The sequence below is a fragment of the Panthera onca genome, chromosome B1, assembly GCF_046562875.1.
Source record: "Panthera onca isolate mPanOnc1 chromosome B1, mPanOnc1 haplotype 2, whole genome shotgun sequence".
In the NCBI taxonomy this organism is placed as follows: domain Eukaryota; kingdom Metazoa; phylum Chordata; class Mammalia; order Carnivora; family Felidae; genus Panthera; species Panthera onca.
The window spans coordinates 58,004,028-58,010,923 of NC_138342.1; positions in this window are offsets into that span (position 1 = coordinate 58,004,028).

Sequence of the window (6,896 nt, forward strand, 5' to 3'; positions counted from 1 at the left end):
TTTTGGGGTTGTTGTTGTTGTTCCATTATGCTGTCCCCCATTACTTGTGAGAGGGCTCTGTTGAATTTCAAATACTCTAATATGCGTAAGTTCGTTTCTTTCTTTTTCTAACACCTTTAAAGCAATTACTATTTTCTGTAATTTAGTGCTTTTTATTTTTTTGCCATGCCCAATGTTTCTCTTGTAAAATCTCTCATAGTGAGTGATATAAATCAACATGTTCCCCAATTCATACATATATTCTGCTATAAATGGATATTTGTGTTTGTTCCCAGTTTAGAGCTATTTGTGATGCTATACATATTCTTGCACATATATTTTGTACACATTTGTATTGGTTATATACCTAGGAGTAGAACTACTAGGTCAAAGAATATGCAGACATTTTTATCTTTGTAGATACAGGTAAAATGTTGAATAATTTTGTTTCACAAATTTTGTTTCACTTTTTCTTGTATATGTGTAAGAGTTACAGCAGGGACTGGAAGGTTTTGAGCAGAGATGCATCAAGTGTCATGATCTGCTTTCAAAGCTCCAGTCTGGCCCCTCTGCTAAGGATGAATTATGTGGGTATAAAGGTGGAGGCAGGAAGATTAGTCAGGGAGCAACTATAGTCATCTGAGCTTTGACCAGAATAGCAACAGTGGAGGTGAAGAGAAGTGGCTAGATTCTAGACACGTTGTGAATGCCTGGTCAGTACTCCGTGCTGAGAGATTGGGTATGGGTGTAAAAAAGATTTTGCCTGATCAACTAACAATGACAAAGACTGAGGGTGACATCGTAGTCATAGATATGATCTGCTCAGGAGATATTAAAAGTGAGGTGCCTATTTGAGAGCAAAGGGAAATAGAAGTAGTCCATTTGATATAAATCTGGAGTTCACAGAAGTGATCCAGGCTAGGGATGTAAATTCTACTTACAATGACTGTATTACTTTAAAGACTTATCTAATAATACCTTGAAAATATTATGCTGACTTTTTTTTCCTTTCACAAATATGCTTGATGTTTTATAACCTCTTGTTATAACTACCTCAGTCTTTGAAGGATCTCTTCCCTAATAACTGGTACTATGGGCTCTACTTGTGACTTCCAGAAGGCACTCTTCATTGTGTTCATGATTCTGACAACTGCTCTCAGAGACTTTGCTTCTTTTCCTCTGTCAAATTTATTTAGGCCTTCAATTAGTTACCAACATAGTAAAGGAAGAAATAGTCTCATTTTCTAAAAGCTTAATTAAGACCAATTTGTCCTAGTACATTTCTTCTTCCCTGTTATATTTGCCTGTCAGGTCTATCCTGGCATCCCACAACCTCATTGCCATTATCTAATCTGTTCCTTAAGATCTCAATCTTTTTCCTAAAGAAAGATTTTCCTTCCTATTTTATTTTTATTTTAATTTTCTCATTCTCTGTTCTGATAGTAAAATCAAAGCGTGTTTTTTAAAACCATCAAAGAGATGGCATTTCAGGCAAAGGCTCTGTAAACTGTCTTTGTATTTACAAAAAGGAAATCACAGATTCTTTTCAAAACAAGGGACTTTATTCTTTATTATTTGTCTATTTATAAAATCATACAACCTTCTATGGGTAAAGACAATGTTGGACATTAGAATCCTAGAGCCGTGTTCAAAGATTTTATACTTAACAAATCAAGAGCCAATCTGAAATCACATGCTAAGTGTGGCCCTTCAATCACTAGAATCCATAAGATTAGATGTTCCACTGTCCCCTCCTCTGGACCAGAATATACTTTGAAAGTAATCACAAAGAGGAGCGCCTGGGTGGCTCAGTCAAACTTTGGCTCAGATTATGATCTTGTGGTCCGTGAGTTCGAATCCTGTGTGGAGCTCTGCACTGACAGTTCAGAGCCTGGAGCCTGCTCTGGATTCTGTGTCTCCCTCTCTCTCTACCCTTCCCCTGCTCATGCTTTTTCTCTCAAAAATAAATATTATTATTTTTTTTAATTTAGAAAGTAACTACAAAGAGATGGAATTTGGGCAGGCTTTCTGCAACTCCTTCCAAGGCCTGACTGTCACAGCCCACAGAATAAGGCTCGTATTTGCTAAACTTTCAATAAACCTGCTCATAGAAGTTCAGTTCTGCCTCTAGAAAAACAGCTTTTGGTGGACTGTCTGAAGCTGCCTGCTTAGGGCACAAGATAAAAGCCAGACTCACACCTGTGAAAAACAACTATAAGATACAACATAAGCCTCGGCAAATAACTGAGGTAAAAGTGACCCAGTTGTTAAACGGTCACCAAAACTGAGTTCCTGACAGTAGTCCCAATCTATAATTTTTCTTCCCAAATGCCATCCTTGTCTGTCTCTTAATTTTTCTGGCAAAAAAACAGCAGATGTGGGGCTTGATGGAGCTCAATAAATAGCAAGACTTATCCCACAGGAATTTTTTACTAATTGTGAAATTGGACATGGAGTAAGAAAGGTTGAAAATGAAATGTCCCTTTTATTACTGAATGGTTAGATTGACCTATGGTGCTTAGGTATGCAGACAGACAATATATGCTTCCTTATTTTGAATGCCAGAATTGGATATATGGATATAAGGCAGTACTAGAAAATCACAGTCTCCTAGAGGAACAGGAGCGGAGGAACGGATCAACAGGGATGCCTTTGGTAAGAATCTGACTCCCAAGAGGATGAGAAGGGAAGTATTTGAGTCACAATGAGCAGTGGCTTTTCCAAAGTCACCAAGGAAATAAACTCCACTTATTTGGGGAGATGTGAATGCCGCAGGATAGCACAAGAGAGCAAGGATGTATTGGGAAAAATTCTTTTACATAACAACCTAAGAAATAACAAATAAATCTTCTCTTTTCTCTAGTGCCCCCTGGAAATAGCATGGCCGGCACAGGATTTAAATTTTAGAATAAAATGCTCGGTGTAGGGTGGACACTGTGCTAGAGGCAGAGAGACCAATTAGGAGGCTATTTCCATGATCCAGATAAAAGATGATGGTGAGATCCTCACGTCCCGGGGATGTACAAAAGAGGAACTAGACTCTATGTCATATGTAGGAGGAAGAATCAACAGTATCAGACTGGATGTTAGTGGTGAGAGAAAGAAGAGAGTGACCGCAAGTTAGTGGCCATATAACTGGAAATGATAACGTCCTTCACTGAAGAAATTGAAGAGGAATCACCATTCCTGGTTGAGAATAATAAGCTCAAATTTGGGCATACCAAGGTTGAGATTCTATGAGACCCCCAAAGGGAGATAACCATGAGGATGCTAGATATATGGATAATATGTTATATCAGGGGAAAGTGTGATATATCCTAAAAATATATCCTTGGGATTCACTACAATCAAGATGGATATTGGAGATTGAAGTTTTTGGAATTGAGGAAATCAGTCAGGAGGCAATGTTGATGGAGATGAGGGCAGAAAAGACATCTCTGGAGAACATGTAAGTAAAAGAGGCAGACAAGGAAAAAGCCTGAGAAGCAGCAGGAAGGTCAAGGATATTGAGATGGCCACAGGAAAAAGGCCATTTTAAGGAGAGGAACGCTTATGATACAGCAAATGAAATAAGACTGGCAATATCCACTGGCTGTAGTGGGAAAGTGGCAGGGTCTCCAAGAGTTTATCAGGACACAGGTTGGTGTTGTGCAGATAAGGTGGTGAAAGACAGAGGGATGAGGTTGAGTGTGACTAGAGAGGAGAATAAAGACATCTCTTTGAAGAGGATTAAAAGGCCAGCCTTCCAGTTATAAATAAGTCACATAGATGAAAGGCAAAACAACACACACACACACACACACACACACACACACACACACTTTAAGAAGCAGTGACTCAAAAAAGAAAAGAATCATGTGTCTAGAAAGGGGTTTTTTAAATTTAATTTCCACAATTTTAAAATGAAATTTAAATAATTCAAATAATGGTAATGGAGTATAACTTTTTAAATACAAATCTAACGAGAATAGTGGAATTCTATTTTGGGGGACAGATTGTGCTTATTTGGGATTCAAAGTTAGTGTTCCTTGTTATCAAAATATATTCCAAATATTCACCAATAGTGCTGATCTGTAATGGCATTTTACATGTTTTGTCTTTAAAAATGTCTTTTCACACAGATGTGTATTGTCAAATAGTGCTCTCAGTCTGTGACCATACGATTTACTTTGAAAATATTCATCATTTGGAAGTCTGAATTTAAGAATTCTTTTAAATGCTTCTCTTGATATTTTCCTCTTAGCATATATTTACAATGCAGACCAATCACTTCCAATTGAAGGTTAAGTGAAAGCTCTTCAACTGTAGTTACATGGATTAAAAAAAATGATTCTAAACTTTAATTTTTAGAGCAATTTTAGGTTCACAGCAAAACTGAGTGGCAACTACAGAGAGTTTCCATATACTCCTATTACCCACCCGCCCACACTGTCCCACCCTTCTCTCTATAGTCACACCAGGGTAGTACACTTGTTATAATCAGTGAACCTATACACATCATTTTTACTCAAAGTTCATAGTTTACATTAGGGTTCTGTTTTGGTGTTGCACATTCTGTGGGTTTGGACAAATATACTGACATGTGTCCATCATTACAGTAACATATACAACACTTCCATTGCCCTAGAAAATCCTCTTTGCCCTACCAATGCATTCCTTCCTCCCCCCCTAATTTCTGGAAACCACTGATGTTTTTTCACTGTCTCCATAGTTTTGTCTTTTCCTGAATGTCATATAATTGGAATCACATAGTATATAGACTTGCATATTGGCTTTTTCACTAGTAATATGCATTTAAGTTCCCTCTATGTCTTTCCATGGCTTGATAACTCCATTTTGAATAATATTGAATAATATTCTGTCATCTTGATATACCACAGTTTGTTTATTCATTCACCTACTGAAAGATGTCTTTGTTGCTTCCGGGTTTTGACAATTGTGCGAAAAAGCTGCTATAAACCTCCACGTACAGGTTTTTGTTTGGACATGAGTTTTCAGCTCTTTTAGGTAAATACAAAAGAGCATAATTGCTGGATAATATGGTAACATTAGGTTTAGTTTTGTAAGAAGTACTAAGCTATCTTTCAAGTGGCTATACCATTTTATCAGCAATTTATTACTCCCAGCAATGAATAAAAGTCCCTGCTGTTCAACATCCTTGCATGCATTTGGCGTTAGTGTTTTGGATTTTGGCCATTGTAATAGGGTGTACTTTGTCTTCATGTACAGTTCCTTAATGATATATCATGTGAAACATCTTTTCATATACTTATCTGTCATCTCTATATCTTCTTCCATGAGATGTCTATTTGCGTCTTTTGCCCATCTTTTCATTGGGCTGGTTTCTTACTTTTGAATTTTAAGAGTTCTCTGTATATTTTGGATACTAGTCCTTTATCAGATAGGTCTTTTGCAAACGTTTTCTCCCAATCTGTGGCTTGTCTTTTCATTCTCTTGACATGGTCTTTCATAGAGCAAATGTTCTTAATTTTATTAAAATCTTGATTATCAGTTATTTCTTTCATGAATCATGCCTTTGATGTTGTGTCTAAAAAGTCATCACCATACCTAAATTTGTTTAGATTTTCTTCTAGGCTATCTTCCTGAAGCTTTATTGTTTTGTGTTTTACATTTAGGTCTATGATTACAATTAGGTCTTGATTTAATTTCTATGAAGGCTATAAGGTCTTCATCTGTGTATACTTCTTGCATGTAGATGTCCAGTTCCAACATCATTTGTTGAAAAGCCTGTATCTTCTCCATTGTATTGCCTGCTCTTTTGTAGAAGATGGGTGGACTGTATTTACGTGATTCTATTTCTAGGCTCTCTGTTCTGTTGATCTATTTGTCTATTCTTTCAACAATACTGTGCTTTTTTTTTTTTATTACTTTAGCTTTATAGTAAATCTTGAAGTTGGGTAGTGTCAGTCTTCCAACTTTGCTCATTTTCAATATTTTGTAGTGAAAGAATTTTTAAACACAGGAAAAGACTAGAGCAATTCTATATAATGAGGAAAAACTTATCAATATACAGGGTGAGGTTGAATAGGGAAGGAAAAACTTCATTTAAAACCTCCAAAGTCTTTTTGTCAAAAGAAAATAAGCACCATTCTACATTTCCAGTAATATCTGTCATCATTAATATTAGATTTATTTATTTGAGGTTAGTACTAGAGGTTTGATATTTTTAATATTCTAAGAAATTTTATAAAGGGAATATTTAATACGTGTTAAAATAATTTATGCAATCTGTTTAATTGCTTTATACTAAACATGACAAAATTTGTTGGCAAATAAAATGAAAAATTATCAAAAATAATTTTCACTCCTTGTCATATTCTTATTATAATTAACAGCCTTGATGCTATCTTCTTGTTGTTAGCAAGAGTACATTTAATGATAAAATTATCCATGACTTGATGTATTCTATAGGGCAAAAAATAACAAAGAGGCAATCCAGCAACAAATTCCTTCTCCATTTCCAGGAGTGGTTGGAGAGAAGGCAAGAAACAACAGGTAGCTTACAGAAATAGAAAATCTATAGTTTTCTCATTTCCTTCCTGCATCAGGCAGTGTTGTTGGTGAAAAGGGATAATCTCATGTCAGAAAGAAAAAGAACCATTTTTTTTAAGTATCTGATAAAAGAAACCTGTAGGATATACAAAACAGATATAAATACACAGTTAATTATTTGATTTGGATATTAAATTTCACTGGTATATAGAATGAGAATTTTTTTTTAACATTTATTCATTTTTGAGAGATGGAAACAGAGCGAGAACATGGGGGGAGGGTGGGGGGAGAGAAGGAGACAAAATCTGAAGCAGCCTCCAGGCCCTGAGCTGTCAGCACAGAGCCCTACGCAGGGCTCATGAACCGTGAGATCATGACCTAAGCCGAAGTCAGACGCTTAACCA